This window comes from Brachycentrus maculatus, unplaced genomic scaffold (assembly GCF_059751285.1).
Source record: "Brachycentrus maculatus isolate JH-2025_06_01 unplaced genomic scaffold, ASM5975128v1 h1tg000653l, whole genome shotgun sequence".
Classification (NCBI taxonomy): Eukaryota; Metazoa; Arthropoda; class Insecta; order Trichoptera; family Brachycentridae; genus Brachycentrus; species Brachycentrus maculatus.
The window spans coordinates 1,295,134-1,312,383 of record NW_028281389.1 but is presented as its reverse complement, the minus strand read 5'-3'; the positions used below and the strand labels follow the sequence as shown (position 1 = coordinate 1,312,383).

The window sequence follows — 17,250 nt, the reverse complement described above, 5'->3', positions numbered from 1 at the left end:
CGCATCGTGTTTCGTATATTTTTTTATGAATTCCGTAATTTGTGTATCCCGTCGGAGTTTAACCCTGCAATAAAAAGTCCATATAATTTAGAGATTAGGCCGATTCTACCTTAATGAAGTTATATTACATATGATACCCTGTGTTCGATGTGCTTAAATCAATGTAAACGCATCTCGTTTCGTATATTTTTTGACAAATTCCATAATTTGTGTATGGGTAGCAGTTTGATAAGATAAAGGTCGATAGTATAGTTTTGGATCCAATCCTGACTCATTTTGGTGCATAGGGCATCGCATAAGAATGACGCTGTTTTAACTCGATTGTCAACTTTATAATGGCAGGGTTATTAGTTTAAATCTAGGAATAGAATATTTTTATTGTAAACACTAGGTCAGTGGGAGGGACATATAGGAAAGGAAATGGAGGATTCATAGTTGGTACTATATGAGAGGTAAACGAAGGTAGCAGCAGGCTAGCATAATTGATCATATTACCAAATTAGTGATTAAATGTTCAAATTATTATGATATTTAGTTAACAAAAATTATATATGTATTTAACAAAAATGTTAAACGCTTTATTTTCAGTTTACCTTGTACATATTCACAGTTAAGCTTAATTCCATCATTTTAATGCTGACACGTGTTTCGACGATACTTTTTTCGAAACACGTGTGAGCAATAAAAAAAGATGTGACGTATTCGATAGCAGTCAACTGTTATCTAGGGTGTTGGTTTAGAATTGTTTGAACTGTGTTTGTGAAGAGCATTCTTGAAAAGGAGTGCCACTGACTTTTGTTTTTATTGGTCTAATTTAAAAGATATGAAATCATCAACGTTGTGTGAAAAATGCAAGTTATTATAGGTATTTTGAATTGAAATGAATTATTAATTATTTTCATTGAAAAAAACTTATTCATTAAATGCCAACAACGCGCATTTCATAAAGCGGGTTTAATTAGTAAAAACAGTAACATGTGCATAGTGTAATGCATGGGTCGGTAACCTTTTGTTGTAAAAGGGCCAAATATTTTTCATGGGGATCAGTGCGGGCCGTACTTGCAGTAGGGATACATACAATATTTATATACAATTATTTTAGTTTTAAAAATAAAACGCTAAGTGTATATTTTAACGACATTTATAGTATTTCATAAAATCAATGAGATTCCCTTCGCTCCCTTTCTCGCTTCCTTTCACTCGATTGTGTATAATATCGTCCGTCATGTGCGTTGCGGCGAGAATCTCGCGGGCCGCACCAAGATGTCTCGCGGGCCGCATGCGGCCCGCGGGCCGCAGTTTGCCGACCCATGGTGTAATGTATTAGAATTAGCTAAAGAAAACCCATATGATATAATATATCTTTTTTTTCGGCAATTGTACAGCTTTACATTTAGTAAAAGTACATAATAAAAAAATAGTTATATTCGTTAGTTAGAATATAATAGTTATAAAAAAAGCCAATTACACATTTATGTTATAATAACGATCAAAATCATCACTAAATAAAAAATAAAATATAAAAGAGTGGCAGTGTGTGTGTGTGAGGAAGGGATATCTTTCATGTAAGATAGTGAATAATTAACTCATTTCATTAAAAAAAAAATCAATCGAAACGCACTAATTCATTAATTACCAAAACGCGCGTTTGTGAAAACAGAAAAAAAATTTGTAGGATATACATACTTATATAGGTATATACGTAAATGTAAGGATAAATGAAAGGTTACATATATAATAAAACTGAATTTCATATATAATAGTGAAGAATTCATTATTTTTTGACATCTCATCAAGATGAAGAAGAATATGGAAGTCTGGGCATTTACGGGGCTGACGACCGTCATAGGCTGGTTTAAGTGATCACTTTACACACGTGTAACATTCACCAATTCTACCCATTATTGACAACCACACTACTCAAATTCTTGGAAGTTCTGTATATATGAACCAATTTAGAAACCTTGTTCTTGAATCACTAGAACTTCACTAGAGACATCTATTGGTGAGATGTAAAGAAGCTTTTTACTAAGCAGAAACTCTTATATTAGTATGTGAGGTCCGAATGTTGATCTTTGATGAGATGTCAAAAAATAAAATGAAAATAACTCCTGTAATTGGAGATAATCCAGATTTTGTGAACAAGTATTTGGACACACTCAAAATGTTGTAAGAATTCATTAATTAATTTTTTTTAAACTTTAATCGAAACGCACCAATTCATTAAATACAAAAAATACTAATGTGATTTTTTTTAAATAACTATAAAATAAGTGGAGATACCCAGATATGTGAATAAGGATTTGGACTCACCAAAAAGTGTTGTGAATGCCAAATTTTAAGTAGAAATTAATAAGTTAAAATATTAGGAGTTGAATTTGTGTAAACAATTATTAAATTACCTTAAATTGTTCATTGATTACAAACATATCTCATTTAGACCAATATAAAATAATCGCTTGGTTCGTATTTAGGAAAATCATTGTCGAAAGCATGTAAGTGTTGCATGTATAAGGTGATTGGGACAAAACTGCACACACAGTACTCGCAGTACTCGCACAGAGATCGAAATATCGCTTTTTCCTGTGAAATATCGTAATAAACAATCAGACCATACATAGCTATAATAATAATACAGTAAAACCTCTATATAACAAATAATTAGGAGTTGGGAGTGTTCGTTAAAGCCGAAACTCCGTTATATAAAAATAGATTCAAAATAAATTTTAAAAACTTTTTTTTCGAACACTGTATTTAGTTATAAATAAACAATACAAAACACAAACAAAATTCTATTTAATGCCTTCAAAATAGATTTTTTTATGTATTAATTTTGTCTTGTCCGCCTCTGTAGTGTAATGGTCAGCATGCTCGGCTACCGTTCTGGAGGTCCCGGGTTCGATTCCCAGGGGGGTCAAATAAATATAAGTGATTTTTTCATTGTAATATTTATTCAATATTACTCTGGACTGGTACCTGAAGCGGAGGGCTGATCACCTTTCCTTCGTGTGTAAACGATCAAGATAACACTGTGTTCATATGAAGCAGTGCCCTATGCACCATTGGGGTGCGGATAAGGGTTTTATTATTATTATTATTCATTTTAAATCAAAAACAGATTTTTTGAGTCTACTAAGTTGTATTTTATTACCAAAAACACATAAAAAATTATATTGTGACAATTGTTTCGCCTTGTTAGGGCATTGATTTAAAATTAATACATAAATTAAAACGGAGTTCTACAAATTAAACGCCAAATCAATAAATACATTTTTTTAACCTGCGTGCTTTGTCTGGTGAAATATGTGGTATCAGTTCGATTCCCACCACATTAAAATAAAAATTCAACACTGTATTTTTCAAAGCATTCACCATTTAAAAATTAAATTTTAGCATATTTTTTTTAGTTTTTTTATAAATAATGCTATATTACGATTTTTACAGGAAAACTCGAATTAAGAAATAAAACTTTACGAAATTAATAAAATACTAACTTGGTTTTTAACATCTTATAAAACAAACATAAGTGAATAAAACCAAAGTTTGTGTTTTTATTTTTTTTATACAGTTTATAAAATGTGCCACAATCATAAATATACTTATATAAACTAAAAAAATATTCCAATTATATTTTATATTACGAATATAATTGAGAAAAATGTGTTAACTATTATTTGATTTGTGGTATAGAAAAATAACATCCCTGTATATTTAAAATAGAATGTTGTGTGTCCTAAATAGACCAAAAAAACTATTTTTAATGGTGAAATTCTTGTATGCATAAAAAATGTCTAAAAATTAGATTTTTTATAGATTTTTCCTTGACCCACTGGGTGGAAAATCGCGGATAATCCTCTTCCCGGTAAATCGAGAGTTTGCCATGATTGTACAAAAATTTCACCATTATTGAAATGCAATTATGTATGTTAGATAACGCACATTGCATGAACAATGCACAAAAAAATCCCTGTTGAAAAACAAGGTACTTATTATAGACGAGTAAAAACAAGGTACTTATTATAGATGAGAAAAAACAAGGTACTTATTATAGACGAGTAAAAACAAGGTACTTATTATAGATGAGAAAAAACAAGGTACTTATTATAGACGAGTTAAAACAAGGTATTTATTATAAATGAGCAAAAATGAGTAAAGTACTTATTATAAATGAGTAAAAACAAGGTACTTATTATAGACGAGTAAAAACAAGATATTTATTATAAATGGGTAAAAACAAGGTACTTATTATAGACGAGTAAAAACAAGGTACTTATTATAGATGAGAAAAAACAAGGAACTTATTATAGACGAGTAAAAAAAATGTACTTATTATAAATGAGTAAAAACAAGGTACTTATTATAGACGAGTTAAAACAAGGTATTTATTATAAATGAGCAAAAATGAGTAAAGTACTTATTATAAATGAGTAAAAACAAGGTACTTATTATAGACGAGTAAAAACAAGATATTTATTATAAATGGGTAAAAACAAGGTACTTATTATAGACGAGTAAAAACAAGGTACTTATTATAGATGAGAAAAAACAAGGTACTTATTATAGACGAGTAAAAACAAGGTACTTATTATAGATGAGAAAAAACAAGGTACTTATTATAGACGAGTAAAAACAAGGTACTTATTATAGATGAGAAAAAACAAGGAACTTATTATAGACGAGTAAAAAAAATGTACTTATTATAAATGAGTAAAAACAAGGTACTTCTTATAGACGAGTTAAAACAAGGTATTTATTATAAATGAATAAAAATGAGTAAAGTACTTATTATAAATGAGTAAAAACAAGGTACTTATTATAGATGAGTAAATACAAGGTAGGTACATATTATAGTAAGGTAAAAACAAGGTACACTCTGTTCACAGATATTTTACCTCTATTTTTTATTTTTATTTATACTTTAACTAATTTAACTATTAAAAATACATACTTATTTTAGTAAGGTAAAAACAAGCTACTTATTTATAAAAAGGTAAAAAATAAAGATATAAAAAAATGTTTGTTTTCAAATGGAAAAAAGCAAATATTTACTTATTCTTATTTATAACAAGGTTAAAAAGTTAACTTGGGTACCGAATCCCAGTCCTGAATAATGTAACTTATACGTTATAATATTTTATAAAATTTTATTTCAAAACTTGAAAATTTTCTGACCACTTACTTAAGTTAAAAAAACAAAATACAAATTTATATTGTATAAGGCCAGATAGAAAACGCAAGATAACGCTGCATCAATACTGCAATATCCTATGCACCATTACGTTATAAGAGGATACTGAAAATAATAATTCAAACATATCGCTTCCAAAATTTCGGAAACGTATCGATATTTTTTTAAGCTGTTTTTTTTAATGCATTTTTTAATTTTTTATATTTAAAATCAAATTAGGATAGGCTTATGTAAATTATTTTGAAGCCATCGTTACTCGTTTTCCCCGTATGTTTTAGATGTATGTGTCGTAAAAGGGAGTTTAAAAAAAGTGTTGTGTATTTCGCCTGTCACCTTTAGAAGACACCACACAAAAGGTAATAATTGAAAAATCATTTTGCTTCACTAACTAACTAACTGACCAATTATCACGCCGCTTCCCCGGGTAATTCATACGAATAAGATACAATGATTAAGGAAACACTTGTTTTTATACCACTTGAGTTTTATTAAAGACTATTAGTTTCGGAAGCTAAACTTCCATCGTCAGGTCTGAATAATAACTAAAATATAAAATTGTTCTATAAATAAGGAGAGGGGAAAGTTAGGGGTAGGGGGTTAGTCAAGGGGCGGAGTTTGAAAATAAAGGAAAAATGGAAAGCAAAGGTGAAGAATTTTGAAACAATAAATTATTTAATAAATTATTATTAGAATTTAGGTTTCAGTAAGATAGACAAGATTGCGAGTAAGGTAGACAAGTAAGTAAGGCAAACGAGTAAGATATACAAAACATACCTAGGGTTCTCGGCTGCCCAAATTTAAAACACAGTAAGGGACATTTTTTTTGTAGTAGGTTTTTTTTTGCATTTATGGACTAAGTAGACTCTACTTTTTTAAATTTGGACATCCGTTCTCTCTCTAACACTCCTAGGGTGAAAAGCAATGAATGAAGAAGAATATCAAGTAATGTATGGAAGTGAAACATGGAGTTGGCAAAAGAAAGATGAAAGTAGACTGAATGCAGTCGAAATGCCATCTCTCAGAAGAATGTGCGACAAAACGATGTTTGATAGATGTTCGAATAGTGAAATAAGGAAGGAAAGCAAAGCTGAGACAAGCATTATCGATAAAATTAAGAAAGGTGTGTTGAGATGGTTTGGACATGCAGAACGAACGGTAAAACAAATTTATGAGGCGAATGTAATTGGAAAAAGGAGCAGAAGAACACCGAGAAAAACATGGCACGATCAGGTATGCCAAATACTTGAAAGTGGTCAGGTTAGGAGTCGTAACAATCGGCGGGTATGTATGAGGAGATGCATGAACGTGGATGAGGCGAAGAATGTTTGCAAGGACAGAGTGGTGTGACGTTATATTCTCTCTGCCTACCCCTGCGGGGAAGCGGCGTGATGGTTAGTTAATTTTTTAGTAAATATCAACTAATCTTTGTCATTTTTTCAGGCCTCGACCTTCCAGCAGAACCTCCACTATCGCTTTCTCCACCATCTTGTGACAAGCGTGTTTGTCAACAAGCGAGCAGTCAGGCTGCTAGCTCTGCGTAATGCGGACGCATGTCGGAAACAGCGAAAGTGATCCAGCGACCAAAAAACCCGGTCTGCAATCGTAGACCCTCTTGCCATAGAGAGAACATCTTGCCAAATCATTTTGAATGGCTAAATCATTACAAAGTGTGTTTTTGTGATATTTTAAGCCAGTGTTGCGTTTAGGTCAGTTTCAAAAATCAAAAACTAAACACAAAACGACACATTTGCCATATAAATCAGATCTAGTTTGTAATTTTTAGTCAAAAAAATCAATATTTGCGTGTCTATAGATGTACTAAAAAAATAGACACTGCAAAAAGTGAAAAATTTAAGTTTAAAGTTGAGTTTTTAAACATGGACATGAATGTTATGTTGATTCTTGCCAAATTAGCCAAAGATGTTTAGTTTTTCCAACAATTTATTAATAATAATATAATAATAATAAAAGCTTAGTAAATAAACCAAAGAATAACAGAAATACACTGTAAATTGCCATTAAAATAGTATTAATCCGGTTCTAAAGATGTTTGCCGAAGAGAAATTTGTAAAATTTTATGCGTAAATATTTTGTGATTCACGAGTAATATAAAATTTGCATTCAGCCAGCTTTCTATTACCCAAGAGCGAGATTTCTTCTCTGTGTTACTAAGTATGTGACTATATATCAGCTAACTCGAGATATATCTATGATATGTGGAAGATGTATCTAGTAACGGGATCAATGACACGCGAGAAAGCAGATGTATCATAATCCAAGCGGCATACAGTTTAGTTTTAATGACAACGAACATAAACAAAGAAATCCGTAAGCGAGACAGCTTTAAAAGTGAACGCAGAACCATTTCGCACGCAAAAAAACTCAGGCAAAATTGAAAGTAATTATTACATTACCGCAAAAACATGTGAAGTGCTGTGAGATTGAATCCATTTCAAAAGAAATCCAAAAAAATACGTGTGTTGTGATCCAAAAAAAACAGTTGAAATCTATCTGAAAAAAATCAAGTGTCAAAATTTGGTGCAGTGATTTTTGTGGTGTGTTTGTGAGGATTTCACTCTTCTGCCAAGGATTGTGGTAGCTCTAAAGGATAGAATGCCAGGACCGCCTGCTCCCACTTAGGCCCAACTTCTGGGCCGCTAAAATGTAAGTGTTTATTTCATTTTTATAATAGCTATTTTATTTATTTATATGTTGTAGTAAAAATATATTTCAATTAAATGTGATATAATGTATATATATATAAATATATATATATATATATATATATATATATATATATATATATATATATATATATATATATATATATATATATATATTTATATATATATATAAATAAACATGTGATATGTGAATGTGTGTGTGTGTGTGTGTATATCGTAAACGAATTTGATCATCGTTTTTATTATTGACTTATCACTTATTTACAAGCATTAAATATTACGCTCAGTATAGTTAGCTTCATTTATTTAATTTATTTGCTAAAAAAATCGTTTAAACACGATTAGTTTCGAGAACATTAGATGTTCTCATTAAGAGGTAAAACATAAACAGTTTGTATTTTCACATGTTAATGAGAACATCTCTAGTTCTCTACACTAGTCGTGTTTACATTAACAAATTCAAGTAATTGCGGGTGCAGCAACGTATCTTCAATAAATAATCCCAAAATACATTGAAAAATATTACATTAAAAATGCGTTGTACTTCAGCTGTTCATTTATAGCGTCTGAAGTGTACATCTGCAACTGACACATGCGCGACACTATTATACATTTTGTCGTTTTGTATCGTTGTGTATATGTCGCTCTGTACTACTCCCGTGGCGTCAGAATGTAAAGCTCTCTTTCTCCATCTCTACGTTATATCTTTCTTTTCTCTCGTGTAACGAAATGTACCTAGCAAACGTGACGCGTCCTTGAATTTTCACTGTCTAATCTCGTCGAATTATCGGTAGTCGAATCGCCGCCTAAAAAATCTCACTCCAAAAAATATTAAAAATATAAATGCTAGGTAAAAAAATAAATTTGTAATTTGGTCCTTAATCCAAAATAATCTATTACTACTCCGTGTATTAAGGGCGTACTCACAAACATACAATTCAGTAAGCGACTGTCTGCGCAAGGGGCAAGACGTGTCTCCGCGCAATTTTTATTTTATTTTAGAAAATATATAGGATTTGATATTTTTTAAGAATATACAATATATTGAATTTTTTTTATAACTTTTTAAAACTCCTTACCTTCCAATAACTTTTTTTTCAAACTATATATCGTAGGTGTACTGTCAAAAAATGTAAACTCGAAAATATGCAATTTTGACTTAATGATGCATATTATAAAGTTCTCAACGTTTTATAAACTGGCAAAATACACTAAGTAGTTTGAAATGTCATATCGCTCACTCCTTTCAAGAACGTCATAAATCAAAAATCGTCAATTTTCAGTTGTGCATGTTTTCGGTATGCCCAGAAAAGTTACTATATCCCAGCAAAAGTGGCATATTTTTAACTTAATATTTACTCGCTACAGATTAGAAAGAGTTGTTTTTGCATTTTGAAGAAAAGGTATTGTTTTATTAATTTTTTAAATAAATATAATATTTTTCAAATGTACAAAAAACGTTCAGGTATTATCTAAAAAGATCTGTTGCGCAGTAAAAAGATCAATAAGTGGCTTGATGTTTATTTTTAAAACATTGTATTATATTTTTAAACTTTAAAAACGTTCTTCTGAAAAATCGTTTTTTTTTATTTATGACGTTCTTGAAAGGAGTGAGCGATATATATGTGGTTGTAAAAGTAAATTCAATTTTAAATTTAACAACGGGTATTTTATTCAGACCAAAAGCTTTAAATAACAGGGACTGTTCAAACAGGGATTTTAGAGTTAACGTTTTTAGCCAGTATTCCCACGATATTTATTTCGAAAAAATATTTATTTCGAAAATACAAAAACGGTGTTTTAAGAAAAAAATTCAATTACTTAAAATACAATTAATAATAAAGTCGTGGGCTATCGAATATCCCGTTTTAAATTGTGTCGGGTTGTGTTCCCGTGGTTAGTGTCGCGGACTCCTAAGTCAGAGTTTCTCGGTTCGAACCCACTCTACCACAATTTGATACCTACATCTAATAATGAGCCGCTTAGGCTCACAGAAAAAGTATGAAATTGAAATATTTGTGTAAATAATAAAAATGTTTGTCAGTGTAATGGTCAGCACGCTCGGCTACCGTTCTGGAGGTCCCGGGTTCGATTCCCAGGGGGTGTCAAATAAATATAAGTGATTTTTTAACTCTGATATTTATTCAATATTACCCTGGACTGGTAACTGAAGCGGAGGGCTGATCACCTTTCCTTCATGTGTAAACGATCAAGGTTAACACACTGCGTTTATATGATGCAGTGCCCTTTGCACCATTGGGGTGCGGATAAGGGTTTAATTAAATTAAATTAATAATAAAAACACAAATATTTCCCTTTAAAAAAAATCACTTCTGATAGTAACCTTGTAAAAATACTATGTTTTCGTATTAACATTCAGCAATGTGCTTTGAAACAAAGTTCAATGTCATGCAGTTGGAGTTTATTGCGTGGATTTGTTGGAATTAAATAAAAAATGCTGAAAGATGTGTAATTTAAGCAAAAAAAGTTTATAATACAACTAGATGATGAAAAAAAGTAATTATCACAATGTAAAAGTAACAATAAGACGTAAAGTTTCATGACATGATTGAATATAATGATCAGCACGCTCGGCTACCGTTCCGGAGGTCCCGGGTTCGATTCCCCGGGGGGTATCAAATAAATATAAGTGATTTTTCACTATAATATTTATTTAATATTACCCTGGAGTGGTACCTGAAGCGGAGGGCTGATCACCTTTCCTTCATATGTTAACGATCAAGGCAACACTACGTTTATATTATTATTCTTCTTCTTCTTCTTCTTTTTGATGGCTTTTCACCCATCTTGAGTGTTATAGTTAGTGTCAAGTTATTGTGCGTTTATATGATGCAATGCCCTATGCACCATTGAGGTGCGGATTAGGTTTTTATATAGGATATATATATATATATATATATATATATATATATATATATATATATATATATATATATATATATCCTTTATATATCTCCATTCATATAATGAATATTCAATTAGCATTCAATCAATTTAATTTATTTAATTTTTCTATTCGTTCAATTCAAAGCAGTGCCCTGTGCATCATAAAGAGCGGACATTGGTTAGTAGAATAAATAAGTTAATAAATTGTTGTGTCAAAAATTTATATTATTAGCTTTAAATTGACCATGTACACTACGAATGAGCGTTATTTTGACTAAGGGGTTTCAAAATGAGTAAGGGTTAGAAAAAACTATTTATAGGGGAAAATTTTGGAAGCGCTGTTGACTCATACAAAATTTTTGTGAAATATTTATACAATTTTCGCTAAACGTGTTTTTGCTAAATGTCACATTATAATCCTTGAATTCATATCAAATATGTTAAATATCTCACTCCTTTCAACAACGTCATAAATCAAAAAACTTAATTTCTCAGGAGATCGTTTTTAAAGTTTAAGAATATAATAAAATGTATTAAAAATAAATATCAAGCAACTTATTAAACTTTTTACTGTGCAACAGATCTTTTTAGGTAAAACCTGATGGTTTTTTCTCCATTTGAAAAACATTTTGTATATTTAAAAAAAATAATTATACAACACCTTTTCCTATAAAAGCAAAAACAACGCTTTCTGCCCTGTAGCGGGTAAATATTAAGTTAAAAATATGCCTCTTTTGCTGGGATATATTACGTTATCTGGGCATTCCGAAAACATGCACTACTGAAAATTGTCGATTGTTGATTTATGATGTTCTTGAAAGCAGTGAGCGATATATCTTATTCAATTATGAAAGGTTAATTCCAACTTTGTGCAATACGACACTTTGGTATTAGAAAGTTAATAGGTATGTATTATAAAATGTATTATAAAGAGATTTTCATATCAGTTGTATCGGTATGGGATACATATCGCATAGAGGCAGGAGCAATGAACGATAACAGTACATAGATTATAAGGTAAGGATCCTAATACCGTACCTATGTTAAAAATTTAATTAAAATGTACCTATATGTGTAATTCACAGCTATGGACAATTTCTTTCACCTTCCAGACAGATTGACGACGATTCAAAAATATATCCATCATTATCAATATCATATTAATTATCACTATGATTATCATATCGCTCACTCCTTTTAAGAACGTCACAAATCAAAAATCGTAAATTTTCAGTTGTGCATGTTTTCGGAATGCCCAGAAAATGCACTATATCCCAGCAAAAGAGGCATATTTTTAACTTAATATTTACCCGCTACAGGGCAGAAAATGTTGTTTTTGCATTTTGAAGAAAATGTATTGTTTAATTAATTTTATAAATAAATTAAATATTTTTCTAATGTAGGAAAAACCTTCAGGTTTTACCTAAAAAGATCTGTTGCACAGTAAAAAGTTCAATAAGTGACTTGATATTTATTTTTAATACATTGTGTTATATTTTAAACTTTAAAATCGTTCTCCTGAAAAATCAAGTATTTTGATTTATGACGTTCTTGAAAGGAGTGAGCGATATCATTATTCTTTTTTTTTATATTATATATTTTTTGTACTTGCAATTATAATATAACGTGAAATGCAAAAGAATTTTTAATAAAGTCAAAAAATAGTTTTATCGGGAATATCGTAATATCAAAGGCATAATTTTTTTTTTGTTTACCACAGTTTTTAAAAATAAATCGATAGTCATTACATTGTGAGTGAGCCAGAAACAATTCTTGTTCTTATTTCTGTTTTATTCTAATTTTCTAATTAACTGACGACATTAGGATCCCAAAAGAAGATACTAGTAACTCGTGACGATAACGGTAATAATACTTGAAACTAAAAATAACTGGGGTTTAAGTCAAGATAGCAGCGTGAACTTTAACCGTGAAATTCAAAACGATTTCTTTGTGAAAATGACAGGTAAAATATATACCTACATAGTAAAGTACATACATAGTATGTTTGGGACAGGTAAAGTACATACATAGTTTGTAAGTTACCGATAAAGTATTTAAAGTGAAGTACATATATAGTTTGATTGTGACAATTACAGTACACAGATAGTTTGTTTGTGACAGGTAAAGTACATACATAGTTTGTATGTTACACGCAAAGTATATACATAGTTTGTATGTTACACGTAAAGTACATACATAGTTTGTATGTTACACGTAAAGTACATACATAGTTTGTATGTGACAGGTAAAGTACATGCATAATTTGTATATGACCGGTAAAGTACATCCGCAATATGTATGTTACATGTAAAGTACAAACGTAATTTGTTTATGACTGGTAAAGTACAAACGTAGTTTGTGTAAAACAGGTAAAGTACATACATAGTATGTTTGCGATAGGTAAAGTATATGTGTTGTTTGCTTGTGACAGTCAAAGTACAAACCTAATTTATTTGTAACGAATTATTTATGACAGGTTGAAAAAATAGTTTTTATTTTGTAAAACGTTGAAGATTTTTAAGATTTTACAAATAACACGTATCAAACATATTATTAATCCAGTATTTATTAAAAGCTTTCTTTCGTTTGTATATTATATTTCGCGGTTTACTGGCAAAAACCTTAAATTCGAAAATATCCAATTTTGACTTAATGACGCATATTTTAATGTTTTCAACGTTCTATAAACTGGCAAAATACGAAAGTTTAAAATGTCATATCGCTCACTCCTTTCAACAACGTCATATATAAAAAATCGTCAATTTTCAGTTATGCAAGTTTTCGGAATGCCCAGAAAATGTACTATATCCCAGCAAAAGCGGCATATTTTTAACTTAATATTTACCCGCTACAGGGCAGAAAGTGTTGTTTTTGCATCTTGAAGAAAATGTATTGCTTAAAATTTTTTTAAATATACTAAATATTTTTCAAATGTAGGAAAAACCTTCAGGTTTTACCTAAAATGATCTGTTGCGCAGTAAAAAGTTCAATAAGTGGCTTGATGTTTATTTTTAATATATTTTATTATATTCTTAAGCTTTAAAAACGATCTCTTGAAAAATCAAGTTTGTTAGTAAATGACGTTGTTGAAAGGAGTGAGCGATATGTATAAAGTGATCACTTATATCAGTCATTCCATTAGTTCACAAATATTTCTTTTTTGGAGAGACAGCATGAAATAATATTTAAATTAATTCATTCTTCTTTTTAAATAGTTTTTTTTAAAAACTTTTTTGTATTAATATTATTAAGGGGCTATTTTTGGTCGAATCCATGGCCTTTCACAATTGTCATTAATGTTATTACCTATATTAAATAAATTATATTTTTATTATCCTCGAAGTGACCTTAGCTACTAGGAAGCAAGTGCATAGTCGCCGCGCAGTTATACGACTTATGGTGATAATGCGTTTACATGTATAGAAATTCAAATTTCAAATATCCATAGCGGAACTTCTCCGGCTAATGAAGATCCATTCGTTCCGTGAGATCGTTCGTTCCCCGAAATCAACTGTATTTTTTAAAATTCTTTTTTGACATCTTAACAAAGATTAAGAAGAATATGGAAGTCTGGGCATTTTCGGGGCTTACGGCCGTCATAAGCTGGTTTAACTCAAAATGTTGTACCATTATTTCTAATAAAATACGTACAGTTCTGCTGCATCTCCTTCGTCTTATTCCTCATTACTGAGGGTTGTGACCCTTGTGCATCCATCGTGTGGGGATCTTCCTCTCCCTCTCTTCCCCTCCAGGCTACCGATCATAACCAGTCGTTCCAGGTTATCCTCATTGCCACGAAGAACTGAAGAATCTCTCGTGTACAGACACTAGCCAAAGTCACTAGGTACACATGGTTTTGTGCTAATATCAGCATGTGTGATACCTATGACCTACCGCGAGTGATTTTGCCTAGAATTTTCACTCATGAATTACATGAAAATATATAGTAACTTTAAATGTAAAGAGTAAATTCACTCACGAGTAGGCATAGACTATGAAACTTATAAAGTTGAAGCCTGAGTAGGGACATGATAAGCGGTGTTGCATAAGCCGTGGCTAGATTTCAGAGTCACTTGGACGTTAAGTAATTAAAAAAATACCTATGACCTATAGACCTCTATGGTAGGGACATTTTTCTTCATTTCTCGACGCAAGTTCAACGAAATGGTTTGAAGTTCACAGCCGGCAGGCGGTCATGTTGACCTTCAACTCGTGTGACACCGACACGAGACGTGACACCGCCTTCCTCTAGTTATCACATGAGTTATGCGACAGTTGTCACGACGGAAGGGTTCCACGTTCAATCGCGTAGGCGCCGATTGTCAATGTGCTTTATGTCGCTAAATATAATAAAATAACAACAATACAGCTTTTTCCAAAAATAAGGCATTTTACTTGACCAGTGACGCCTCTCAGTATTTGAAATAGTTCGGATCTTGTAAACATTAAAAAATTGGTCTCAGCTAAATAAAAGAAGTTGCTCAAATCAACCATAAATGCTGCCGAAAACTCACACATGAAACGTCTTGGGATTATTATGATTTATGGAATGTATAATTAAATTTCTGTCCGCCTCCGTAGTGTAATGGTCAGCACGCTCGGCTCGGCCGTTCAGGAGGTCCCGGGTTCGATTCCCAGTGGGGTCAAATAAATATATGTGATTTTTTCACTGTAACATTTATTGAATATTACCTTGGACTGGTACCTGAAGTGGAGGGCTGATCACCTTTCCTTCATGCGTAAACGATCAAGATAACACTGCATTTATATGAAGCAGTGCCCTATGCACCATTGGGGTGCGGATAAGGGTTTTATTATTTTTTTATTATTATAATTTAAAAAAAAAAGAAGAGTAATGTGGTTTTCAATCATGGGTAGAATGGTGAATGCTACACAAATATAAAGTGATCACTTACAGCAGTTTATGACGGGTCGTCAGCCCTGTTATATATATATATATATATATATATATATATATATATATATATATATATATATATATATATATATATATATATATATATATATATATATATATTAATATATATACACATATATTTATATATATAAATATATATATAAATATATATATATATATATATATATATATATATATATATATATATATATATATGTATATATATATATATATATATATATATATATATATATATATATATATATATATATATATATATTTATATATATATATATATTGTATATACATATCGCCCACTCCTTTCAAGAACGTCATAAATCAAAATACTTGATTTTTCAGGAGAACGATTTTAAAGTTTAAAAATATAACACAATGTATTAAAAATAAATATCAAGCCAATTATTGAACTTTTTACTGTGCAACTGATCTTTTTAGGTAAAACCTGAAGGTTTTTTCTACATTTGAAAAATATTTAATTTATTTATAAAAATAATTAAACAATACATTTTCTTCAAAATGCAAAAACAACATTTTCTGCCCTGTAGCAGGTAAATATTAAGTTAAAAATATGCCTCTTTTGCTGGGATATAGTACATTTTCTGGGCATTCCGAAAACATGCACAAGTGAAAAATTGACGATTTTTGATTTATGACGTTCTTGAAAGGAGTGAGCGATATATTTACAAATTCTTACAGTAAACAAAACATTTATGTTTTCCTTTCAGACTCTTTTCATTCTTCATACATTCAGGCATCTCATCATACATTTTAAAACCCTCATACATTTAACAATTCTGTACATACATGTACATATATAGATACACGAGTAAGTATGACACGATCTATTTCAGATCTATCCACATTCATTGTCCATATATCGCTCACTCCTTTCAAGAACGTCATAAATCAAAAATCGTGAATTTTGAGTTGAGCATGTTTTCGGAATGCCCTGAAAATGTATTACATATATCCCAGCAAAAGGGGCATATTTTAAACATAATATTTACCCGCTACAGGGCAGAAAATGTTGTTTTTGCATTTTGATGAAAAGGCATGGTTTAATTATTTTTTTTTAAATATAATAAATATTTTTCAAATGAAGAAAAAACCTTCAGATTTTACCTAAAAAGATCTGTTGCATAGTAAAAAGTTCAGTAAGTGGCTTCATATTTATTTTTAATACATTGTATTATACTTTTCAATTTTAAAAACGTTCTCCTGAAAAATCAAGTTTTTTGATTTATGACGTTCTTGAAAGGAGTGAGCGATATAATACCTATTTTTGCATAGTTGCGTTCTTTAATGACTATATGTATGATGGTTGTGCAACTTTATTGCATAAGTGTATAAGCTTCTTTAGCCAAAACTGTTGAGGACTTAATTAAGGAGATTCGTGTACCAATTTTGACCCAACACGACGCGAACCTGGGATCACGGTAGACACAAGCAGAGCACTATGTTTGCGGACTTGAAAAAAACATTTTATACAAGTACAACTCAGTTTTATAAGCTGAACCGTTTAGCGATTCAGT

General features: G+C 30.6%; 1 protein-coding gene across 7 annotated transcripts in view; it reads left to right on the top strand.

The window, feature by feature from the left end:
* Hr4 (nuclear hormone receptor 4) overlaps positions 1-17,250 on the top strand; it is a 182,636-nt gene that overhangs the window by 2,750 nt on the left and 162,636 nt on the right. For 4 of the 7 annotated variants that reach the window (XM_088274241.1, XM_088274246.1, XM_088274240.1 and 1 more), the window contains exons 3-4: positions 5,408-5,544; positions 6,629-7,852. The gene's annotated coding sequence lies outside the window, so the exon portion shown is untranslated. Of the gene's footprint in view, positions 1-4,582; positions 5,545-6,628; positions 7,853-17,250 lie in introns of those variants that run through there. The other 3 variants (XM_088274245.1, XM_088274242.1, XM_088274243.1) reach the window with 2 other exon arrangements.